Genomic DNA, 26,813 nt, shown 5'->3' with positions numbered 1-26,813 from the left:
TGCATTGCTTCAAAGTATATTTGATGGGAGTGAAAAGCATGTGTACCTATGTAAGAATCACAGTATTTGTATATTATTTCATGGTGCCACACATAAACAGTTAAGACACTAATGACAAAGTACACATCTGAAGGGTTCATATGTTCATAGGTATATACTAGACTAATGACCAACATGGCCTTTATAAGCCTAGCCATGCAATCTAACCCAATTGTGTCCCTATGTATCATGGGCATTTATTAGGAGGGATATGTTAGTTAAGAAGTTTCTAGAGTTTTTGTGGTGTGGTATGTTAGTTTGGGCATCACTGCTGCCTGTGTCTATCAGACATGGAGTGAATTTCTGATTTCCAATCCACTGGTCAAGGTTATTCTTAAAAATATGGTTAGGGATGGACTCTGCTCATGTGTGTGGCCAGTGTCTTGTCTGTATTTAGTTTCATTCCATGCTTTGAATTCTATTCCTTTATCCTTTGATGAAGTTCTATTCCAAGTCTTCTTGTAATGACACATTATCTGCATGAAGTAGCTTTGTTGTTCTTTCCCCTCAGAGCTGTTTGCTGATGTTTCCCACAATCTAAGTGTACCCACTACCATGCATTTATAAGTTCAAATACTCTTCATACTTGTGTCATTGGGTCCTTGTATCATAGGATCATAGGAGGTTACTAGGATAATGGCCCAAGGGCTATTACAAGCCAAGCCAAGTTAATCCTTATTCCCCAGAGTGTCTGTTATGAGTAGACACTAAATCAGCAACTATTACCCATATCTAAAAGAAGAAAACAAACAAATGCCTTGGCCACCAAGGAAAACTATTTGTTAAAATAAAAGAATAAAATTGATAATAAATAATAAAGACTAAAGTTGGTGCCTTCCTTGCATTGCATCCAAACTCATCTGTGCAGCAGTCAGCAGAGCCATGCTGCTGGAGGCAAATTCTCAGCAGTGTTTGCCAGAAAACAAGACATTGATTTATTTATTTATTTCCATGCTGAGCATTGGAAGAGATTATTAGGTCAGATAGTGAAGAAGAAGTTGTTTGTGGATGCATCTTTCCATGATTTTCCCTATCAGGTAGGCTATTTCATCAGATGCAATTTGTAAGTGTTAGAAGGGGCATTTATGTTTAATGATATAAGTTATTAGGTGTGGTGTAGTTATTAGAGTCTAGTATAGTAAGGATCCAAATTATTATACTTTTTTTTGAAGTGAGTTGCCTATTCTGTTGGGGATAGGATATTTTGGGAAAAACTATGTAGGTTAATAGGTTTTGAGATCATGGGAGGTTTGTACTTGGTTCTAAGGATGTTTAGTTTATTTTAAACATAATAGCTATTCCTCCACCTTTTTTTTCAAGTAAACTAAAAATCTTGTAGTTTAAATAGTATTTTGAGATTAGTTTTGTTAGTGGAATTTTTTTAGTTTAAGTGTGGTGGGGTATTTTTTTTTTGATATATTTTTTTGTCCTGGTAGATTGAGGGTATATAATGTCATGGAGAATGAATTGGAAGTTAGTGTGGTTTGGTTTTTTATTTTGTTAGGGATATAGGGTGGTGATGAGAAGTATAATTATGATGGGGTAATAATTATTACTTCCCACCATTGATTAGTTATGCAGCTTTGTGGTAACCATCACGCAATGGAAAATATAGTACATATATCACTGTATTGGGCATGCTCACAGGGAAGTACAGCCATCAAGGGATGAAGATCACTCACCCATGCAAAAACCATAACAAAATATCTCATATCACACGTGTTGAGTAAGCAAAACCAGCATGACACTAATGTCTTTATTTATTTATTTATTTTTCATATTTTTACACACTTGTACAAGGTAGATAATATTGGATCTAAGTCAAACAGTCTGTAGACTTGTGAAGTTGCTGCTGATGCCTCAGAAGAAGTCATAACACAATTGTAAGAAGGAACACAATTGAATGGATAACCTGAGCAATGTACCTGAACATGTATGAGCTGCCTGGAGGATCAACACACTGTTCCTGTAACAGTCGTACCACCATTTAGCATTTCACATTTCAACAACTGTTAAATAAGCCATTCTTTCCTGTTGCCACTTTATTATGAACACAGTAATACACATTACACACTACTGGATTTGAACATCTGTCAACTATGTGAAAATTCTCTGGACGTCAGCACTAACAAATGATGTAACAGAACAAATCATAACGCAGTCGACAGAAAGCAATCTCTTGAAAGGATAAGTTGAGCAGTTTATTGAATGTCAAAAGGTAGAAAAACACCTGAGAGATCAAAACCTTCTTCCTGATTAAATGTGACTCCTATATAGAATTATGAACAATCATATCAGCTAAGTAAGCCAGTCCTGCTGATTGACATTTATATTATTATTATTTTATAATTCAACACGTCAGTTGTGTGTTGTTAACGATCTTAACTGGGGTTTATTTTTGGGGTAGGGCTTATATCATGACCACCCTGGAAAACCATGCTAAACCTTATTCTCTGGTTAGGTCTTATTTACGGAGAAATATGGTACATACATACATACATACATATGCATACATAGAAACACACAAATCCATTGCTAAATGTAGGTCTCTATAAAAGAAATATGAATTATAGCTTATTAAATAATATCTTGCTAGAAACATACTTAATTCAACTAGATAAGAACAACCATATGCATTTCTTAAAAGATCCTTTGTGATGGTTTATATGAATTGTTAATTGCTTAGAACAGGACAATAGTGCACGATAATATGAAATAACTGTTAAGACATATATAAAGGTATTTTATAACAAATGTTTAAATCATCTCAGCTAAAGTAGCTAATATTAAAGTTACACTCACAGAGCAGTTCTGCAGGATAACATTCATACAAACATATACTTCAAGTCATTGTTGGCTCTGCAACTTACACGTTTTCAGTAAAATCATTTAAACTCTTAATGCATATTTGCTTACAGGTATAAAATTACACAGATCTGCTTATTTAGACAAAGAAGAGCACTGTATAATTTAAGCACACAGTAAAATACCTTGTAGTAATAATTAAAAGAAGAAACCATTAGTGCAATCAGTATCAGTGCAATACAGTATATGTCCTATATACAAGTTTTGTTTTTCCCCTCCCTCCAACAATAAACAAGCCATTCAAATTAAAACCATAAAGCTGTCTTTAAATAATTGCTAATTATTACACCCTTTTATTTAACTTTAATAAATCAATTGAATAATTTTATGCTGTTCTGGGCATTCACAACTAAAGATTACGGTAACAGAGACTGGCGTGTCACTCTGAAAGCATTCCGCTCAGTTTCCTTGTGTTACATTAAAAGGGAACAACCAGGAGATTATTTTTATAATGGTGATTGCTGTGCAGTTTAAAACAAGTCTCAAGTCCCCCCGTGGTAAGTTAAAGATTCAATCTGAGTGAAAATTGTTTGTAACAACATTCTAAAGCAATGCGAGGCTGTAAACTTCAGAAAACATTAAAAAAAAAAATCACAAATGCTCACAGCCATTTCCTGTATGTTAGTAAATGGCAAATTGCATAGACAATAATATCAAATTCTATTTAAGTTGTTTTTGCCCAGAAAAGCATTAATAAACACTTTTTTGATAGCTGAATTAATAAATATTGTGTTACTTATACATTTATTCTGCTAAATAACACATATTATTCAAAAAGCACTTTTTGAGACACTGAAATAAATAAATCAGTAATCATGATGTAAGAATGCCAGACAGTCCTAATACAAATGTGAAGTGAACAAAGCAGGATAAGTAACTTATGATGAGTTACATAACTATTATATGTTTTAACTACTATTATAGCTTGTAATAGCTTATTCACTCTCTTTAAATATTAAAAACAATGACTGTAGTGTGAGTGTTTGCATGAAGTGTGTAACTGCATGACATCTGTGAAAAACTTTGTAAGTTAAGACAAAAAAGGGATTTTCCATCAGTAGAAGCTTTAAGAGATTTACTGCAAGATGTGGATAAAGTGTCAGTTTTTGTCTTCTTTTTCTTTGACTCTGTCCAAGAGATTTTCTCAGATGATCTCTTTAATGAAGAGAAGGAAACTTCCATGTCCTCAGGGATAGTGATTATATTGTTTTTGGTATAAACAGATGCCTCTTCAAGACTATTAAATGTTCTTGTTCCATTAGACAGACGTGTTTTTATTCTTGCAAGATACAAGATTTGTGTTTTGATATTATTTTTAGTAGCTTTATAAAAGGCCAATATCTTCCTCTTTTCTGGTACTCTTGCAGAATAATCATTGTCAAATCTAATAAAGATTTGGTTATGTTTTAATGGAGCTTTCTGTCAAGCTGTTTTTAGTTTAAGGTCTTTATCTATATAAGGGAGGAATTTTATAATAATTGACCTTGGTGCTGTAGAAGAGGAAGCTGAAGATGGCTTACCTACTGCTCTATGGGCTCTTTCAATTCCATTTGAAAGGCTTTCTTGTAAGCCCAGTATTTCAGGAATCCAGGAGTTCAAAAAGGTAATAATGTTGTTTCCTTCTGTTTTCTTGAGGAGACTGAAAATTCTTATATTGCACCTTCTTTCTCGGTTCTCAAGATCAGCAAGTTTATTTATTAACCAGGTGTTTTGTTTAAGCAGAAAGACAGTATCTTGCTTATCTTTTTTAAGCTTCCCATCCATATCAGTTAGTGCAATTTCCATGTCAGTGATCTTACTTTGGTGCTGCTGTAAGAGTTCCTTGAAAACTTCCATCTGCTTCTGGTTGTTCTCTTGAAGATTTTCTCGGTTTTGCTGGAAGTTATCTATTTTCACATGTAATGTTTGTAGAGTTGAAGTTAACATCTGTATCTCCTTCTTCAGTGCGGTATCCATTTGAGAGTATTTGGTGCTGCTCATTTTGTTTCTAACATGTCTCAGGTAATTTGACAGGAATTTCTTCAAAATAATTTTCCAAAGTTGTTACAAGTAAAGTACAAAGTATTATTGACAAGATTTTGTAAAGTTTAGTTGATGTTAGTGAATGAATTCCCGTCTGACTAAATAATTTTACAGAGCTCTGAAATTAAGCTGCCTTCAGTTGGCCATCTTGGCTCCGCCACTAAAGTTGCATTCTGGTGCCTTTCTGTTTGTTACATTGTTATTTTTTCCCCTTTTCTTGTGTCTTCCCCAGTATGTCTGATACATTAAGTACTGCTCTCCCTGCCTCTTTGCATTGGTTGTACATAAATAATATTTTTTCCTGCCCCACAGTAAAAGTAAGGTTTCTGAAATTCTAACCTACTTGGGGTTATTGACTTGCAGCTCACAGTTATAATGAGAACTATGATTTTCTACAGATTCTGATGTCACAGAGCTCCACCATTACATTTATTGATTTGCTCCTTCCCTTTTTAGGCTGCTATAACCAGCACAGAGCTACACCCACCCCAGAGTATTTTATTCAAGACTCAGAGAAGTGTGAAAGGGCCAAAACCATGAAACATGAGCTTTTTTGTCAAAAAAGGAAGAAAAAAACTTTTTATTGCGATTTTGCTCAAACATTTTCAATTACACTTATAATTGACCTGTGTGGTGATACTGTTATTATTTTGTTCTTTACCTTTCTGTATTTTTTTATGTTTTAGCCAAAAAAGTTAAATGTTTACATTATTAACTTTGTCTTTGCTGAGTGGGAAAAATTTTAACTGGGCAAAGTCCATTTTTCAGTGGAGGCCCAGGGAGAAAAACTTCACATTTAAGTTACCCGTGATGTACATTTATAATTGCAGAGTAAAACCATTTAAACATTAGCATATTTACATGATTTTTAAATATTTTGTAAATATTTCTAACATGACCATAGCATTTTAATACACAAAAAAGAGATAAATTAACACAAATTGGCTATACATTGATTAGAGAAATAACATACCATAACAATTAATATATTTCTAGCATGGGAGAATATCAAACTGAGGTGTTTTTGAGTTCAGTAATAATTTGCAGGCAGACAAGTAGAATAAAACTTAAAAGATATGTAAGATAGAGATGTGGAAGGAGAAGTTATGTAAATGAGCAGGAAGATCAATGGACAGAGGATGAATTGTAGTTAGTGGTGGGGTGTGAGAGAAGGAAGAATGGTAAGAGTTTAGGATATAAGTGCAGTATGAGAAGGAGTGATATGGTACAAAAACACTGGGAAGCAAAGTGGCTGGAAGAGTCAGAGAAAAGTAATCTGAGTAAAGCCAGTGAGGTGAGCAGGTAAAACAGAGCCACCTTTGGCATAAATGCTGTTTAGGCAATCTTTTTTAAAGTATTTAAGTGTTCTATATGTTTTAACAATGTGGGGATTTGATCCGGAGTTTTGACACATAATGAGAGCAGTGAGAGTCTCCAGCAGTGTTGAAAGTCTTACAGATACATAGTAAAAGTTTACTGCTAGAATGAAGGTCTCTCATGGGTGAATAGTACAGTAGCATATTTTGTAATGCTGGCTATTATATCCACTTTGTTCTGGGACCTTAGTCTTAGGTTCATAGGTTCATAAGTAGGTACTAGGCTATCTTCTCGAAGGCATTTATAAGCCTAGCCAGAATGTGTTGGCTTTTGCCACCCACTTAGATTAGTTCCCTGTGCTTCTGTCCAGCAGAGGCACTGAAGTGATCCCTGAGGTAAACATTCTGTTTCCCATCCACTCATCAAGATTTCTTTTGAAAAGTGTTAGCGAGGAGCTCTGCCTAATGTAGATTGGGATCTTATTCCAAAGCATGGGAAGTCTCTGGGATAGGAATCTATCCCTCCAGCAGGTCCTATTTATTGTTGTGGTGAGGTTTAGATCCTTAGAGCATGTGGCTCGTGGGGATAAAGTTTTCTTTAGGTGGAGCATGTCCATCAATTCTGGGTTGGACATGGCCTTTTATGTCAGTCAGAGATCACCTCTGAGTAGGCAGTATGCAACCGAGTACAGCTGTAATTTCTTCAGTCGAGCTGCATAGGGCATCTGTTTGAGACCAGTGATCCTCTTGGTGAGGTACGTCTGTGGTCTTTCCAGCTGTTGCAGGTGTCTTGTAAGGCACATACCAAATGAGGCATTGTACTCTATGATGGGTATGATAAGTGATGAGTAGAGGGGCACAATGACCTCTTTTGATCTGGATGTGAACCCTTTTATGATTAGGTGGACCATGTAGAAGGATTTTTTAACCACTTTGGCAATGTGATTATCAAAGGTGAGATTACTATCTACTTAGGTCCCCAGATTCCTTATTACATCTTCTTGTATTTAGGAGACTACCAGCTATGTGGTAGTTTGTGGGTACTTTGTTTTTCCCAAAGGGGATGACTATGCACTTTTTGGCATTTAGCTTGAGGCCATAATTTTGACACCAGGTATCCATCTCAGTGAGACCATTTTGGAGGAAGTCTGTGTCAGGTGGAGAGTCAATTATAGCCTCTAGTTTGCAGTTGTCTGTGAACTTGGTCAGCCATAGTCCTCCTGTGCATGCCTGTATCTCTGAGAAGTATATGCCGAACAGGAGGGGTCCTAGGAATGAGCCCCGGGGAACTCCACTTGTAACTGATTTAGAGTCTGCCCTAGCTCCCACAACTCTCACCATGTGGGTTCTGTCCATGATCCAGTTGGCAAACCATCTTGTGACATAGGGGTTTGTGTTCAGGCTGGTAAGCTTGTCTATAATACCAGAGTGGGGAATGGTGTTGAAGGCCTTTGCAAGGTCTAGGTAGGCTGTGTGTACCACCTTTCCCTCATCTATAGCCTTGGTAACTGTCTCAAAGAAGTCCACCTGGTTCAGGAGGCATGATCTGCCCTTAACAAAGCCGAACTTGGTAGGATCCAGTGTTTGGAGGTTCCCAGTGTCTCTGTTAATGAATTCCATGAGGATGCGCTCCATAGCCTTGCAGACCAAGCTAGTCAGGCTTATAGGGCGATAGTTCCTGGGGTCTGTTGTGGCTTCACCTTTGTGGAGCAGAATAACCACTGCTGTGTGCTACTCTATGGGTACATAGCCTGTGGAGAGGCTGAGTTTGAACAGTGTGTTTAGGTGAGGGGTTAGTTTGTCTTTGAGCTTGTGTAGGATGCAGGCTGGAACACCGTACAGTCCCATTGATGCTGTGTTTTTGGCTTTGGAGAGGGCTGTTTTAACCTGAGTGTCTGTGATTACAGGGACTCTACATTCTTCTGGTATGGTTATGGACCCTCTTGGGGGTGAGAGGGGGATGAAGTTTGTGCTGAACCTGTCTGCCAGGATGTTGGTGGTATCGTTCGGTTCAGTGTATTTTGTGCCATTCTGCACTAACTCTGAGCAGATCTGAGCATTGCCACTTAGATTCTTGACATAGCTAAAGAATGCCTTGTGGTTATCTTTGGAGTCCTTGGCAATTTTTCTTTCAAAGCTCGCATTGGATGATTTTATGATGGATTGTAGTTTATTGCTGATATTGATCAGGCATGTCTTCCCTTCTTGTGATTTTACTCTTTTCTGTACTAGTTTCCTCCTTCTATTGTATAGCTTGTTTATGGCAGGAGTCCTCCAGACTGGTTTCCTTTTCTTGGAGGAGTGAGTCTTGGTTTTGCTTGGGATGGCATGATACATGCATTCTTGTAGGTGCCCGTAGAATGCATTAGTAAATAATTTTGCAGCTTGGACAGCATTATCCTTCAGCATGGGGGCTTTGAAACTTTCCACCTCGGTCTTAAGTAACATGAAGTTTGCTTTTGAAAATTTTTTCACGGTGGTTTTCTTGTCCGGGGGTGGGGGCGGAATGTAGATATCCAAAGTGATTTGTTTATGGTCAGATCTAACCAGCGAGGGGTTAACCTCCGGTGTGGAACACCGGTCGCCCATGTTGGTAATGACCAGGTCCAGTATGTTCTCACCTCTTGTAGGAGTGTTGACTAGTTGAACCAGGGCATTTGAGTTTATAAATTCTATGAAATGTTGGGCAAGGGAGTTAGTACTTGAGTAGTTCTCCCAGTTAATGTTTGGATAATTGAAATCACCCAGTATTAGGGTGTTTGGTAGGACCTTTATGTTTCCCAGTGTTTCCAGGAACGTGGAATGGGGGCCCTGGGACATGGTGGGTGATCTGTAGCAAGCTACAATTTGAATTGCAGTTTTGCCCATTGTTAGTTGCACGTGGATGATCTCTGAAGCATCGTGCTGTGCCACTAACCTGGAGATGTGGGTATCCTTGATGAATATGGATACGCCCCTGCCTTTTGTATTTCATTTTGGGTTCTGTGGCCGAAATGTATGGTATGAGTTGTAGCCCGGTAGTGCTGGGGTGCTCTCTGGAGCCTTAACCAGGTTTCTGTTACTGCACATATATCAATTTTCTCCATACTGAGGAGTGCCTCGAGTGCATGCATTTTGAGGTTCAGACTTCTGGCATTGAGTAGCGCCACCCTCAGTTTTTATTTACTTGTGCTATCTACGGTGGTAGGTTTGTCTTTTGAGCCTTGCCTAAAAATGGCGCTATGGGGGTGGCAAGAGCCTTGGCCAGTATTCAAAAGCCTAAGGGTGACAGGTGCAAGCCACCTCTAGTGAAGCAGCGTGGCTTGTCGAGCATGTCATCCCAGGCAGACAGACACTGGATCCCCTTTGAATGACACCAGAAACTTAGCCAATTGTTGAAATTGAGAATTTTTTCTTTATACTGTGGTAGCATTCTTGGTGAGGGCAGGATGCTACTCAGGGTCAGGGTCATATCGTCCTGGGCTATGTGATCAGGGAGCTCTTCCATGTTCTTTTCATGTAATCCAGAGAGGTACTTTTATCTAAATTTGCAATTTTGGGATAATTATGAATTATTTCAGGATCTGAGAATTGTTTATAGACTGTAATCTACCTCTATAAGTAGAATTACTTGAAAAAGCTAGCTCCTTGTACTGTGAACCAGGTCTGGTGCCATAGTCTTGTAGAGTCCTGGTAGCTAAGAGAGAGTTATAAATTGCTGCCAGACCTTGGTCTGTTTTAATCATCTGTTACTGCATTTTCCATAAATAGTGCTATTGGTAAATTCCTGCCTAGTCTGGTGCCTTAGACTGTAATATGATTTCAGTAGTGGCAGCACTGTAATTTGTGCTGCAGGATTTGAGATTTTCTGCTTATACAGCTATTTATTTTCCAGTTATCCTGTTAGAGTCATATTCTACTTGTCATTTCTGCTTAAAGTTGCATTTCAGTACCTTTCTGTTTCCTACATTGCTTTTTTCCCCTGCTCTTGTTTCTTCCCTGGCACTACTGACACATTAAGTACAGCTCTCCTTACTGCTTCCTACTGTTTGTGGAGTGATAACAGTTACCCTTCTCCACTGTAAAACTAGAGTTTCTGAAATTCTAACCTACTCAGGGTAATTGATCTGCAGGTCAGAGTCATGATGACAGAGAACTGTGACTTGCTACAGGTTCTGATGTCCTAGAGCTTATTTTATTGGACCATTCTCTTTCTAGTCTGCTATAACTAGCACTAAACAGCACCCATTCAGCTTCTTTTATTCAAGACTTTGAGAAATGTGGAAAACCCTGAATTGTGAGAAATGAGCTTTTCACCCAAAAAAGAAAAATGCTTTTATTTCAATTCTACTTAAATATTTTCAATTGCACTTATATTGACCTGTGTTATTGTTATTATTATTATTATTATTATTATTATTATTATTATTATTATTATTATTATTATTGCACTTTTCTGCATTTTTCAGTATTTTAGCCAAACAAGTTATCTGTTTGCATTTTTACTTTGTTCTGGGACATTAATCGTGCACTTTTTTTTTTTTTTAGTTTATTAATCTCGTCTTTATTATTATTTTTGTCTGATTTTCTTTTTTTTTTCAATAATAAATCTTTATTCTTTTCCAATTGTTAATACAACACTACAACATATGTACATTATATACATGAATGCTTCCAACAGTTACATAAGATCATTATACATTAAGATAAAATTCTAAAAAAAAGGTATTAAAAAAGAAAAAAGAGAGAAGAAAAAAAAAGGAAAAAAGATCTAATATCAATATAAGGTTTATCTATACTAATCTCCATATTAAATATGTACTTCCCGGGGAAAAGTGGATTAGAACATTAAGCTAACAAAATGTTAAAGATTTGCTCCCATATTTTTGTATTGTTTATATTTTTCTTATGGTCTTTAATTAGTAATTTATGTGCTAAAATATGTTTTATCGCTACACTTTTAAAGTTTTCCCATGAAGTCAAAGATGGATTCAGCCAATTTGTAGCTATATAAAGCTTCATTAACAAGAAAATATTTATGAGTATGATCACTTGGGATCTGTTCAAGTCATTCGGAGTAATATGAAGAATCATAAATTCCCAAGAAAGTGTGGACTGTTGATAACCCATTTTTTGTAATTGAATTTTTAGAGAATTCCACAGTTTGAATATACATTTACAGCTCCAGAACATGTGTAAAAGGTCAGCAGTTTGATCAATACAATATGGACATTTAGGTGAATTTTTTCGAGTTGAATTTATGTAAGCTGAGGCGAGTGTAGTAAGCATTATTAAATATCAGCTGAGTAAATAATAGTTTTTGAAGATATACTGATGTTAAGGTTAGATTAATTGCTTTCAATATTTTATTATCATCAATCAGTAATAATTTATCCTTCCAATATTTAGATAAGAGTATTTGGTTATTATATTTCACATCTTTTATCAAATTATATGAAGCCGTTATATATTTGAAGTCCTGCATAAGAGTTTGCCATAAGTTTGAACAAATGGTTAAGTCTTCTCCTTTCATTTTAAAATTAATAAAATATTTATTTATTTTATTTATTTATTTAACTGGATACATGTCCATTTAGACAAAACATTATAAAGATTAATAAGATTGAATTACATTAGCAATTTTAAACATTGAAATAAATTGATCAAGCAAGGAAATTTTAAACATTGAAAATTAGAGTATGGAGAGAAAAAAATAAATTGATCAAGCAAGGAAAAAGGAAGATCCTTTAATTGTCTCATTATAATTAAATAAGAGTTAGGAAGGCTCAGCTCTCTTAACATGTCATGTATTGAGATACCAAGAAAGGGATATAAATCAAGTATGCTTAAATCAATTATAAGTGGGAATTTTTTAAGATCTATCAATTGATTACCAATTTTCAAATTCGGGTTCTTATGAAATGGTTGGAAGGTCATCATATACTGTAAGCGATTTAGTGATTTAAACAGGTTTTGTATTGATATTATATATAATCTAATATGTTCCATCAAAGCATATATTTTAAAGGTATCTTTATTTAAAAAAGGTAATGCCTTAAAATTAATACCCAATTTAACAACATGTTTGTAATTCAGAATCAACCACTTGGGTGACCATTTAGTACTGGACTTGTCAAAGTTAACCACTCTTAGAATTCTATTAGCATTTATTATTAAATAATATGCTTCAAAATTCAATAATTCTAAACCACCCTTATTTTTTGGAGTCATCAGTTTATCATAGGATATTCTAGTTTTCCTAGGTTCTCATACAAATCTACCTAATTCCATATGAAGTTGTTTAAAGAATTTCCTAGAAATTGAGAATTGAGTAGCTCGAAAAATATATAATATTCTAGGGAGAACATTCATTTTAATAATTGAAGTCTTTGCCATTATTGGTAATTTCAGATTATTCCATCTTTTTAAATCAGACAGTATATGATCCCAAATTAGCTTGACATTGTTCACATAAAAGTCTCTATTATCTGTTGAAAAAACAATACCTAAATATTTTATTTTTTCTTCGGATTTTACCTGACCTATCAATGGTAAAAGCAAAAAGGGTGTAGGCGTCTTTAAGGGAAATAAATTGTTTTTTTTTTAATTTATTTTGTAATTAGATATTTCTGCAAAATCTTCCACTGCTTTTAATATCTTCTTAGTATCTGAAACAGGAATTGTACAATAAATATTAAGATCATCAGCAAAAGCAGCCATAGATATTTTCGTACCATATATTATTGGAGCATTATGATAAATATTTTGCTTAATATGTAAAAATAGTGGTTCTAGATATAAATTGAATAATATAGGAGATAGCGGACATCCTTGACGGGTACCATTCTTAATTTGTATTCTTTTTGAGAAATTTTTATTAATATATAAAGTTGTATAGGGATAATTATATAACTTTTTAATGTTAAAATGAAGTCTTGGGGTATATTGAAATATGATAAAATATCAAACAAAAAATTGAAATTAACTCTTTCGAAATCTTTTTGAGCATCAATTATGAGTGCGTAAACATTAAGATTTTTATGAGTGGCATAAGAAATGAGTGTATGAAGTGATAACGTATTGTCAGTAGTTTGTCTACCATTTATAAAGCCAGCTTGTTCATCAGATATTATTAGGTTTATTACCTTCTTCAATCTATTGGCTAAAATAGATGTCATAATTTTCATATCTATATTTAAAAGTGAAATGGGTCTGTAGTTATCCGGATTTTGAAGATCTGCATTCTCTTTAGGTATAAGAATTCTTTTCGAAGCATTAAAATGCGGATCATTAATTTTATTGTTAATTATATAATTAAATACTTGTGGAAGTATTTTACCCAATATATCACAAAAAGTTTTGCAAAATTCAGAAGTCAAACCATCCTGTCCTGGAGCTTTGTGTGGCTTCAAATTATTAATTGTATCTGTTATCCCCTCAGAGGAAATTGGTTTGATTAAACTCTCATGAGACTCATCACCAATTTTCGGAAAAGTAATCTTCTGCAAAAAATCGTTATTACTCTTATTTATAAGTAATTCCTGATGTTCGCCATAAATTTGAGAGCATATTAATTCAAAGGTATTCATAATGTCTTCAGTATTGGTATATCTTTTATTATTAAACTGTATTTCAGAAATTTGAGAAGGTATTTTCGATTGATTAATGATACGAGCTAGTGCTTTTGATGGGGTCTGAATATGATTAGCGTATTTTACCAGTATTTTCTGTTCATAAAATGACAATTTACTATTTTGTAGTAAAAAAAGATCTTTTTGACATTTTAATAACTCCATTTCAGTTTGTTTACTATAGTTCCAATTACATTTTGATCTAGTAACTTAATTTTAGTTTCCAATTCTTGTATGTCTCTAGTTTGTATTTTCTTATAATAAGTAGCCTTTTGGAGAAAAAATCCTCTTATTTGTGCTTTGGTCGTTGCCCATTCTATATCAGATGGATGCCGGTGTTTAGAAAGATTAACTAGTAGGTGATTGCAGGCCTCTTGAATTTATTTAGTTATGTCTTCTTTATTTAATAAATACGGATTTAGCGACCAATTATAACCTCTATGACACCTACTATTTCTAGTGTCTTTGTTAAAAATTAATGTGATTCTAGAATGATCCGATAAGTGTCGAGCTTGTATAGATACACAAGGATCTAGAGTAATTAGTACGTCTGAAATTAGGAAAAAATCAATCCTAGACCACATTTTATGACAACTTGAATAAAATGTAAAGTTATTTGAGTTTATTTGATTGTTTGTGTATTTAAATGTGTCATATAATTTAAAATCTGTTTTAAGTTCCTTTAATGCTATCACTGCTTGATTATTAAAAGACATGTGTGAACTTGATTTATCTAATTTGGGATCTTGATATGTATTCCAATCACCTCCTATTATTATATAACAATTATTAAATTGAGTCAGGATAAAATAAAGTGATGCTATAAAAAGTTGTTGATTGGTACATGAGGCATATATATTAATAAGTGCCACAGGTTTATCATAAAGTGTAGATGAGAGAATCACATAGCACCATCTTCCCTCTTTGTCTATTTTAAAATCTAGAATTTTCTCTTGATACTGATTTTTAATGATAATAGCCACTCCTGCACTATTAGTTGTCCCCTCTGACGCTACCACCTCTCTAATCCATTTCTTACTTTTAAGGACAGCCCATTGGTCATTGGTCAAGTGGGTTTCTTGTAATAAGATAAAATATGCCTGGCACCCAGGAAGCACCCCTAACTCCACTTGAGTAAAAGTAGTAATTCTCCTTTTCTCACCTGCATTGGCTGTATGTCCATGTTTGTATATTTTACTTGGTGTCTATGTCCTCTTGTGGGCGGCACACACGCAGTACAAGCTAAAGCTACCCCTTCCCTTACTCACCTGCATACTATTCAGTCACCTTATCCCCTAGCATTTATTGTTAACTACTCCTGCCCCTGCTAGTCTTCCCTCAACTGTTGTATCCTGCTTGTTCTGCCCCTTCTGTTTCCACTCTATCTCTAAATTACCTCTTTCTGGCTGCTGCTCTCCTTTTCTCTGTTTCTCCTACCTTCAGTTGCACTGACAACTGGGTCTTACTTTTCTTCTATACCTGCCTATTTTCTCGTCTTCCTCCTGTGCCCCTCTGCAAACTGTACTATTTACTTCCCTTTACTTTAAACCTGCTGTCTCCGTGTATTATCACTGCTCCCTTTCTGGTCTTTTTGTCATCTAAACTATACCTCTTTCCCACTTTTACCTGCACCTGTTTTATTTACTTGTTTTCTGCCTGAATCCTCTCATGCTCCTTAAAACCTTTCCCTTTCTTGCTTCTTAAACTAAGTAGTATAGGTAACTCGTGGTGTTACTCTCCTGCTTAGCTGATTGTTTTCTGCTCTCCTCCCTTAACTGTTTCCTGCTGGCTCTTGCCTCCGCCCCCACTCCAAGCCCTCCACGCCTATTGGCTTTCCTCCTATTCTCCCTCCCTCCCTTCTCAAACTCTACTTGTAGTGGTTTCCTCTCTGAGGCCATCTTTGAATCTCCTCTAGCTCAGAGTAGGTGTCCCTAGCTTGTCCGCGTGCTGCCTGTAAGTACTCGTGTTTTTAATCAGCAATTGTGCTTTTTTATTTCTTTGGTTAAAATTGTAATCTAATGCCTATAACTTGCAGCCGCTGATGTTTATACTACCTGTATCTTGGTAACGCTGCTGGTCAATGGTAGTCTGTTTGCACAGTAAATTCCTCTGCATTTGGTGTTTTTTGATACATACCACTAGTTTTTGCTGCTGGATGTAATCGCTAAGGTGGTCTTACCATTTGTGTTGTGTGGGCTGAAGATTTCTGTGTATTGTTGCTAGTTTAGGCTCCTAAACTTAGTCGCTTAGATATTTAAAGCAAAATGTCCACCTGAAATGTTTTATTGTAGTCTGCCTGAATTTCTATGTACTGTTGCCCGTCTAAGCTGCTAGACCTAGTCGCTTAGATATTTACAGCTGAATGTACACCAGAAATGGTTTATTGCAGTCTGCCAATGTTTTTAACCACTTTATTGGGTCGCTAAACCTAGTCGTTTAGATATTTAAACTGAATGTCCACTAGAAATGTTTTTTGCCATTGTTTTTAGCCACTTTATTGGGTCGCTAAGTGATTGAACCCCTAGAGTACTATTTTTAATGCAGAGTGGTATTTTTTTTTTTCCTTATTTTAACTACAGTTAGAGGCTGCCTAAAGGCCTTCATTGAAATGCTTTGCTTTGCTGCTTTAGCATAGCCTGTTCAAACTTAGACATAGTTCTATGTATAAATGTTTGATACCTACTGCTACCTTTGAATATTGCCTGAATAACTGATACTGGAATTGCAAATATTGTTTTATTACCTGTTACCTGTACCTCTCCTTACATCCTATCCTTCTAACCACAGCTGCTCTCTCACCTGTTATTCTTTTGTTTTCTAGCATTCAAGCCTAGTGCTCCTCATCGAGCTCTCCCTCTCCTGCTGGCGTACCTCTCCCAGTTTAGCTGAAGTTAAAGCTGGCTATCTGTACTGGCACCCAGGAAGCACTAACTCCACTTGAGTAAAAGTAGTAATTCTCCTTTTCTCACCTGCATTGGCTGTATGTCCATGTTTGTATAATTTACTTGGTGTCTATGTCCTCTTGTGGGCACACACGAGTACAAGCTAAAGCTACCCTTCCTTACTCACCTGCATACTATTCAGTCACCTTATCCCTAGCATTTATTGTTAACTACTCCTGCCCCTGCTAGTCTTCCCTCAACTGTTGTATCCTGCTTGTTCTGCCTTCTGTTTCCACTCTATCTCTAAATTACCTCTTTCTGGCTGCTGCTCTCTTTCTCTGTTTCTCCTACCTTCAGTTGCACTGACAACTGGGTCTTACTTTTCTTCTATACCTGCCTATTTTCTGTCTTCCTCCCTGTGCCCTCTGCAAACTGTACTATTTACTTCCCTTTACTTTAAACCTGCTGTCTCCGTGTATTATCACTGCTCCCTTTCTGGTCTTTTTGTCATCTAAACTATACCTCTTTCCCACTTTTACCTGCACCTGTTTTATTTACTTGTTTTCTGCCTGAATCCTCTCATGCTCCTTAAAACCTTTCCTTTCTTGCTTCTTAAACTAAGTAGTATAGGTAACTCGTGGTGTTACTCTCCTGCTTAGCTGATTGTTTTCTGCTCTCCTCCCTTAACTGTTTCCTGCTGGCTCTTGCGTCCGCCCCCACTCCAAGCCCTCCACGCCTATTGGCTTTCCTCCTATTCTCCCCTCCCCTCCCTTCTCAAACTCTACTTGTAGTGGTTTCTCTGAGGCGCCATCTTTGAATCTCCTCTAGCTCAGAGTAGGTGTCCCTAGCTTGTCCTGGCGTGCTGCCTGTAAGTACTACGTGTTTTAATCAGCAATTGTGCTTTTTATTTCTTTGGTTAAAATTGTAATCTAATGCCTATAACTTGTAGCCACTGATGTTTTCACTACCTGTATCTTGGTAACGCTGCTGGTCAATGGTCGCGAGTCTGTTTGCACAGTAAATTCCTCTGCATTTGGTGTTTTTTGATACATACCACTAGTTTTTGCTGCTGGATGTAATCGCTAAGGTGGTCTTACCATTTGTGTTGTGTGGGATGAAGATTTCTGTGTATTGTTGCTAGTTTAGGCTCCTAAACTTAGTCGCTTAGATATTTAAAGCAAAATGTCCACCTGAAATGTTTTATTGTAGTCTGCCTGAATTTCTATGTACTGTTGCCCGTCTAAGCTGCTAGACCTAGTCGCTTAGATATTTACAGCTGAATGTACACCAGAAATGGTTTATTGCAGTCTGCCAATGTTTTTAACCACTTTATTGGGTCGCTAAACCTAGTCGTTTAGATATTTAAACTGAATGTCCACTAGAAATGTTTTTTGCCAATGTTTTTAGCCACTTTATTGGGTCGCTAAGTGATTGAACCCCTAGAGTACTATTTTTAATGCAGAGTGGTATTTTATTTTTCCTTATTTTAACTACAGTTAGAAGCTGCCTAAAGGCCTTCATTGAAATGCTTTGCTTTGCTGCTTTAGCATAGCCTGTTCAAACTTAGACATAGTTCTATGTATAAATGTTTGATACCTACTGCTGCTACCTTTGAATATTGCCTGAATAACTGATACTGGAATTGCAAATATTGTTTTTTTTACCTGTTACCTGTACCTCTCCTTACATCCTATCCTTCTAACCACAGCTGCTCTCTCACCTGTTATTCTTTTTGTTTTCTAGCATTAAAGCCTAGTGCTCCTCATCGAGCTGTCCCTTTCCTGCTGGCTTATCTCTCCCAGTTTACCTGAAGTTACGAAGCTGGCTATCTGTACTGGCACCCAGGAAGCACCCTAACTCCACTTGAGTAAAAGTAGTAATTCTCCTTTTCTCACCTGCATTGGCTGTATGTCCATGTTTGTATATTTTACTTGGTGTCTATGTCCTCTTGTGGGGCACACACGCAGTACAAGCTAAAGCTACCCTTCCCTTACTCACCTGCATACTATTCAGTCACCTTATCCCCTAGCATTTATTGTTAACTACTCCTGCCCTGCTAGTCTTCCCTCAACTGTTGTATCCTGCTTGTTCTGCCCTTCTGTTTCCACTCTATCTCTAAATTACCTCTTTCTGGCTGCTGCTCTCCTTTTCTCTGTTTCTCCTACCTTCAGTTGCACTGACAACTGGGTCTTACTTTTCTTCTATACCTGCCTATTTTCTGTCTTCCTCCCTGTGCCCCTCTGCAAACTGTACTATTTACTTCCCTTTACTTTAAACCTGCTGTCTCCGTGTATTATCACTGCTCCCTTTCTGGTCTTTTGTCATCTAAACTATACCTCTTTCCCACTTTTACCTGCACCTGTTTTATTTACTTGTTTTCTGCCTGAATCCCTCTCATGCTCCTTAAAACCTTTCCTTTCTTGCTTCTTAAACTAAGTAGTATAGGTAACTCGTGGTGTTACTCTCCTGCTTAGCTGATTGTTTTCTGCTCCCCTCCCTTAACTGTTTCTGCCCTTCCCTCCCTACCCCTTATCCCACCCACCCACGTGTCCTTAGCTTTATACCCTTACACCACACCCCCTCTATAACTTCACCTATCACTACCTCTTACATCATCCACAACTTCCTCTTAACTTTACCCTCCTCTATCACCTCACCTATCACCTTACTATACTTATAGGATTATTTCTATCCTGTCTCTACCATCTAGCTATACATCCCTACACTATAGTCTTCCAAATTTCACTAGTCTATTCCTGTCTTAACAATCTCAACATGTCAACAGACATCCTCCAACATACTTCTTTGATCTCTGTAAAAAACAACACTCTAAAAATACTAATTCTTCTACTCATCACTTCCCTTTCTCTCACTCTGCCCTATTCCTTAACCTCCTATGAAACTACACTCAATCTCCACCTAAACTACTCTCCTAAACATTCAACCTCAAATTTCAAAAGCCTAAACTTTTCAATTAAACATCACATCTACCTCTAGCTACCTCTTAGCTAAATACCACAGATTGACTCACATAAAAGTCAGAACCTCTTGATTAGAAAACCTAAGTACTTTCTATACTTCCCTAACAAATCCTACTTGCTATACAACCAATCTACCTTGATAGATGGTGACATCCACCCAACCCTGGTCCTTCTAATTTTTCAGCTAAAGCTACACCTGTTTCTCTACACACTTCTCTTGAATCACCAACCTCCACCACATACTTCACTCATAGGACACCTTAATATCCAAAGCATCAATAACAAAATAACCCTACTCCACTCTCTTCTTGACCACCACTCCTTTGACATTCTTTGTTTAACAGAAACCTGGTTAAAACCCTTTACTAAAGACACTGAAATCTTACCACCAGGCTACAATATCCTGAGACTCGACCGCAATGGTAAAAAAGGTGGAGGAGTAGCACTATTGTTCAAAACAGAACTAAAAATAACATTAGTACCCTATGAGAACCTTGGATTTACTAAAACCGAACTTCTTATCTCAAAGCTGCAACTTAACCTCAAAAAATCCATCTATATCATCTGTTTATATCTACCCCCTGGAAATAACTCTACTACCATAGAAGATATCCTCAGTTGGGCCTCATCCACCTACCCACAAGAAACCATTATACTAGGAGACCTCAACTTAGACTGGTCCTCAATATCCACTAACAACCCAGCATCCCATATTAATCTCCATGGCTTCACTCAAACTATTAACACCACTACTAGGATTAACAAAACTAATAACAAAGAAAGTATTCTTGATTGGATTTTGGTAAACGAACCTCAAATCAAATATCAGTCTGGAACGCTACCTGATAACATTAGTGACCACAACCTAACCTATATTATTAGACAAAAAAATACCTCTAATTACTCTCCTTTATATAGGACCCTTCGTAACCTCAAAATCTTTAACCCAACCCTTTTAAAACGGAACTAAAGGCTTGTAACTGGAACCCACTAAAACACTTCCTCTTCAAGAAGCTGTTAATTTCTTTAACAACACATTCCTAACTATTCTTGATTATCATGCACCAAAACGTTCTATTAGAATTAAGGCTAGGCCAGCCCCTGGCTAACAAAAGAAACTAGACAAAAATGTCACTTAGAAACAAATCTTGGGTAAAATGGAGAACTAGCAAATCTCCCATAGACCAACAGACTTTCAGACACCTGAGAAATATTACCAAAAATCAATCCTCTCTGACAAAAGAACTATTATAGCAATCTTCAGCGAGTGAATCACAATAATCCTCAAAAATTCTGGTCAACCCTAAATAAACTTCTTCACCCTGGACAGACTACCACCCCCCCCTTCTGGGTCTGATACAATTCCTCCCCTTGATACTGCCAACACTTTCAACTCTTTCTTCATCAATACGATAAATTCCTTGGCCTCCCATCTATCCAGTGACAATACCATCATTCATGACCATACTTCCTCCAAACTACCAACCTTTAGGCTTCAACCCATCTCCACTACCTTTATACAGAGATGCATTCTCAAACTTAAACCTTGCACCCCCTCTGCTGACCAGCTTCCTTCTGAATTCCTTCAAAAAGCAGCCTCTGAAATAGCTTATCCCATATCAATTCTCATTAATAGGACCATAAATGAAGAATCCATCCCTGATGTATGGAAAATCTCTTACATCATACCATTACATAAAGGAGGAAACTCCCTTAAACATTCTAACTATAGACCCATAGCTCTATTGTCACCTTTAGCTAAAATAATGGAAAAATGTGTCCACCATCAAGTAATGAATCACCTTCTACAAAATAAAATACTAACAAACTGTCAACATGGCTTTAGGCCTTATCATAGCACAACTACTGCTCTGCTCTCCTTCACAGATATTATTAACAATAATCGCAACAATAATGTCCTGTCTTCTGCTCTCTTCATTGACCTGTCCAAAGCCTTTGACATGGTCAACCACTCTCTCCTTCTAAAAATTCTCGAATCTCTTTCCTTAGCACCTGAGACTATCCACTGGTTCAGCTCATATCTCACTAACAGGAAACAAGCTGTCCTCTGGGATAACAAACTCTCATCTCTTCTACCAATCTCCTTGGTGTCCCCAAGGCTCTATTCTTGGACCACTTCTTTTCTCCCTCTTTATAAATGACTTACAAGTAGCCATTCCTGAGGCTATCTGCATTCAATATGCTGATGACTCCACACTTATTTGCTCTGCTAAATCCATTTCTGAACTTCAAACTAACGCTCAAGCTGTATTTTCTAAAGTTGAAACTTGGTTTCTAAAACGATGTCTACTCCTAAGCAAAAAAGACCAAACTACTTCTCTTTAAACCTACTACCAGATCCCCACACTTGACTTCTCCATTGTGTCTAATAATGGAACCATTATATCACCTGATTCTACTACCAAATTGCTAGGTGTCACAATTGATAACAATCTCTCCTTCGACCTTCATATCAACAATACCATTAAATCTGTAAACAGGAAACTTGGCTCTCTATATAGAATCAAAACTTTTTTAACCTTCCCAGCAAAGTGAATCTTGCCCACTCACATCTTATTTCCACACTTCTCTATGCCTCACCTATCTACACCAATCTTAAGAAAAACAATCTCTAAACTATCTACCTCCTACAACAACATAGCTAGATTTGTTACTGGAAAACAATTTAGAACCCACCATTGTCAGAATCTGCAACAACTTAACTGGCTCGAACTGACAAATCGTTGCTTCTATCCCAACTTATGTTTGTCCAAAGAGCCTTTTACCAACCTCTTAATACACCTGCTCTATCTAACCTCTTAAGCCCCTACTCAAACCTGAACTCTCTCCGCTCTTCTAGCAAACTGCTAGTTACCTCAACTAAATCTAATAACCTTGCTGGTGATTCCCTTTTCTCCAATGCCATTGGGAAACACTGGAATAAACTTCCTCCCGAACTTACTTCAATTGCTTCTACTGCACTGTTTAAACAAAAACTAAAAGTTCACCTTAATAACCACTGGATATGTTCCTGCTCTAAACCTGATTAAAAATTTTCTTGGCTCTTTCTCCTCCTCACGGCTATTTGTCTCTCTCTCTCTACCAATACATATCTTTCTATTCTGTACTTTGTGTTGCAAAATGTTCTCTCTTTTCCTTCATCTCTTGCTTTCTCTAGTTCACTCTCTCTAATTTATTCCAATGATGAAATTATGGTAACTTATGGCTTATATCTTTAAATAGAATTAGTTATTATGGCCTTGAGTAAAACACCTACCTTTTTTTTTAAAAATCTGTTTGATAACTTTGTTATTATATATTTGTTAGTTTTTGTTGTATTCCGTCCATGTCTTCCTGTGGAGCTTTTCTCCCCGGGCCTCTACTGAAAATGGAAATATATCCAGTTAGACCAGCCCGGTTAACAAATGTAAAATAAATAAAATAAATAAAATGCCTTTGATTGGAAAAATAAATGAAAAAGTAATTTCCTTTTTTTCATGTTCTGGAGCCCTTTAGTATTCCATGAGTCTATTATCCACATACTAAGATCTTTAATTCATTTAAAGATATTTAAAATTGAGAAACAGTATTAAATTTGAGTATACTAGCACAATATATATTGTCTGGAAGCAATCTTGACATCCCATCCCTAACCAGTGCCTATCCACTATTCCCCTAGACCAGGACGTACATAGGTTTTTTACACTGTTAAAACTTTTATAGTTAAATAACTTCACTAAACATCTATTCTTTATCTTACAAAATATAACATCAAAAACATGCAAGAAAACCTATAAAAGCTACATCTAACTCTACAAAGCCTAATCCAAACATTCCCTAATAAACACTGATGAATATCCACAGCTCTTGTACACATTATATAGTTAAGCCTATCAAGTAAACAGTCTTCATTACACTTACATTTACTATCCTACCTCACTAACAGTTCTCATATATTGTTACTTATACTAATTAGTTGTATCTCATTAAGTTACCTAACAACCATATTTAAATCTAAAATAGTCATGTATGTGGCAGTACACCTATTAAACAATAACATTATTAAAGTAGAGGTAATTCACCATATGTATTGTTAATTAAAAGAGAGAAAAAGAACTATGGAGAAAGCAAATGTTTAACATTCAAATATAATATTAAATCTGACTTTCTTTATGTAGCCTAAATTATCTAGAATTATCATGTCAGCAAATAAGGTGAATAAAAATAGGACTCTAAGTTCACTTTACTGGATAATATAGTTAAATTTGTAAAGTGATAACTAAGTAACACAGTTCTCAAAACAGTCAGAACCACATGCCAGTACATAAACAAGCTAACCTTCACATTCCTGGAGAACGCACAATATACTGCTTCATGGTCTCTTTATCTAGTATTTATCCCAACACTAAATCCCCTTATTATCTAAACATTTGCAGTATTAAAACACATCAGCAATACAGAAAAAAGAAATACTAAAAATATACTACCAGGTTATTAACACAACAATATTCAGTATAACATACCTAAGGAAAAAGAATAACTATAGTAAAGCTATAATACTTCTAAGCAATCAGTTAAATGACACATTTTGAACCAGTACATTGTTAATTCAATTATAATCATACCTGAATGAATCCACAGTTCCCTTTAAATCAGTAAAACATATTGCATACTTTAAATGTCCACGAATGCTCATTTTACAGTCCAAGTAGCTTCCACTTCCTCAACAGAGATCGTCCTGCTTCCTGAACTTGTAATCCTGTTTTCGAGCTCGTGACAGGGGAACCATTAAGTGGATGGACTTCCGGATGCGCCACCTCGAAAGTGGACCCTCAGCAGCACCTAAAGGACTTCCTGTTACTTCACGAAGGGGCTCAGTTCGTAAGAGCCATAAAAGTTCGGAAAATCTTCGTGGACGAGCTGGAGCTGTAAAAATAAACTAGTTAAACATTTACCAAGGGGCCTGGAAAAGAAAAAAGAACAAACAAAGGATTTTGAAGCCTCGAAATATAGTAAGCATGGAATCCCAGGATCCATGTTGCTGCAAACAGACTGGATGGCCAGATCAAGCTTCCGAAGCTGGAAGAGACTTAAAAATCTTCAAAAAGGTAACTTTTGCTTCTTTTTTTGTAGATATGGAGTATTTGTAGCCCTTGACTGTAAAAATCAATATGTTAGGATATTTCATTTGAAATTTGATGTTCTATTCAATGAGGAACTTACAGTATGGAGATAATGCTTGTCTAGCTTGCCTTATTTGCAATGGTAAATCCTGAGCCATAGAAACTTTATTATTCTGCCACATAATATAACCTCCATTTTTTTTAACAGTTAAAATTATTTTGTTTACGTCCTGGTAGTTGAGTATTTTGACGTATACTGGTCTAGGTATGTTTGAGGCTTGTGCTTCTCTGAGAACTCTATGGGCTCTTTCTATGACTATTTGTTTAGCTATGTCCGAGTCATTAAACAACATTTCAAGTATTTGTGTAGTGGTAGAAATTAAATCATTGTATTGGATAGATTCTGGAATTCCTCTGATAATTATATTGTTCCTTCTGGATCGTGCCTCCAAATCCAGTATTTTATTTTGCATAGACTGAATATCCAGGTCATGAATGTCTGTTTTTTTTGCAAGCAATGTTATTCTGTCCTCATTTTCAGATATTCTGGCTTCTGAGTTATCTATTCTTTCGAGAATTTGAGTGCATGTGGCACCAAAAGAATGCACCTGATTTGATCATTCTTTTAAAGCTTCTTGTTTAGGTAACAAAGCAGTTTTAATATCTTCCATATTAGCCATTTGATCTGGTTTATTTTTCATTCCAGCTTTTAAAAGTTCCTGCTGTTTTATAATCTTCTGCCTTTTTGTTGTTAAATCTTTTTCTGGCGACTAAAGTTCTGATAATTTAGTTTTTGTTGTTGTTTCCATACTTTTATCTTCTTTTGACATTGTGGAGCAAAGCAGATCTTTAGTATAGCTGAATGATAAATATCCAAGGTTACTACTCAGACAGTTCCTTTGTTTACTACTCTATTCAGAGTCAGTCAGTCAATCAGATCCAATCCTGTTAATTTGTTCATTTTCCTCCGGGTCCTTCACCTCTCAGATGATATTTAGTTGTAGTAGATTAATTTTAGCCAACAATTAGTGTAGAAAAACTTGCAGTATATCCTCAGGGTTAATTTTTATTCCGAGTATCTGAAGAGCTGTAGATATGCAGTGTCTATAGAATGGTGGCCATCTTTGAATCATAATCTTGCACCTTCATTTTCACTTTTGGGAGAATTGTGAATTACCACATGATCTGGAAATTGTTTATACATTGTACTGCACCTGTACCTCCATAAGTAGAATTACTTGAAAAAGCTAGCTGTTTGTACTTTAAACCTGGTCCAGGGCTTTAGTCTTATAGTTTCCTTTGCAACTGTGGGGCAGTTATGGACAACTGCTGGATCCTGGCCTCATTTAGTCATTTATTATTGCATTTGTTCATAAATAGTATTAGTGGTAAAACTTCTGCCTAGTCTGGTGTCTTAGACTATAGTGGGATCACAGTACTGTCAGTATTGTAATTTTTATTGCCTGATTTCTGCTTCTGGGCTTCTACAACTGTTTACATTCTTTTTTTGCTTATTATTTGCTTAAAGTTGCTTTTCAGTGCCTTTATATGTGTTACATTCCTGTTTTTCCCTTGTTCTTGTGTCTACTCTAGCCTTCCACTAATAAAGTGCCGCTATACATTTGGTGCATTTGCATAGCTCTTGGCTCATTCCCACAGGGCTCAGCAATGCTTGTAGCCTTACTTGTATGTTTAGAGTGTTTTTGCTGCATTTAATACCATCCAGGCTGAGGTAAGTATCATTGCTTTGAAACTTTTTGTTTATTTTTAGTGTGCTGCTCTTGTATTCTTGAAATATTTGTTACATTTATGTGCATTTTAGGACTGTTAAGTGTATTTGTTTAACAGAATCCTTGCTGCTGGATTAATTGCTTAAAATGCTGTAAAATTGTTATCTTAGTTTCTCTTAGCTCTTCACTTTTCTCTAACCTTTATGTGTTTTTACATTAAGAAGACTTGGGACTGCTCATCTAGT

Source organism: Protopterus annectens, chromosome 10.part0 (genome assembly GCF_019279795.1).
Source record: "Protopterus annectens isolate FY-2018-M chromosome 10.part0, PAN1.0, whole genome shotgun sequence".
NCBI lineage: Eukaryota > Metazoa > Chordata > Ceratodontiformes > Protopteridae > Protopterus > Protopterus annectens.
This window is presented reverse-complemented; position numbering follows the sequence as displayed.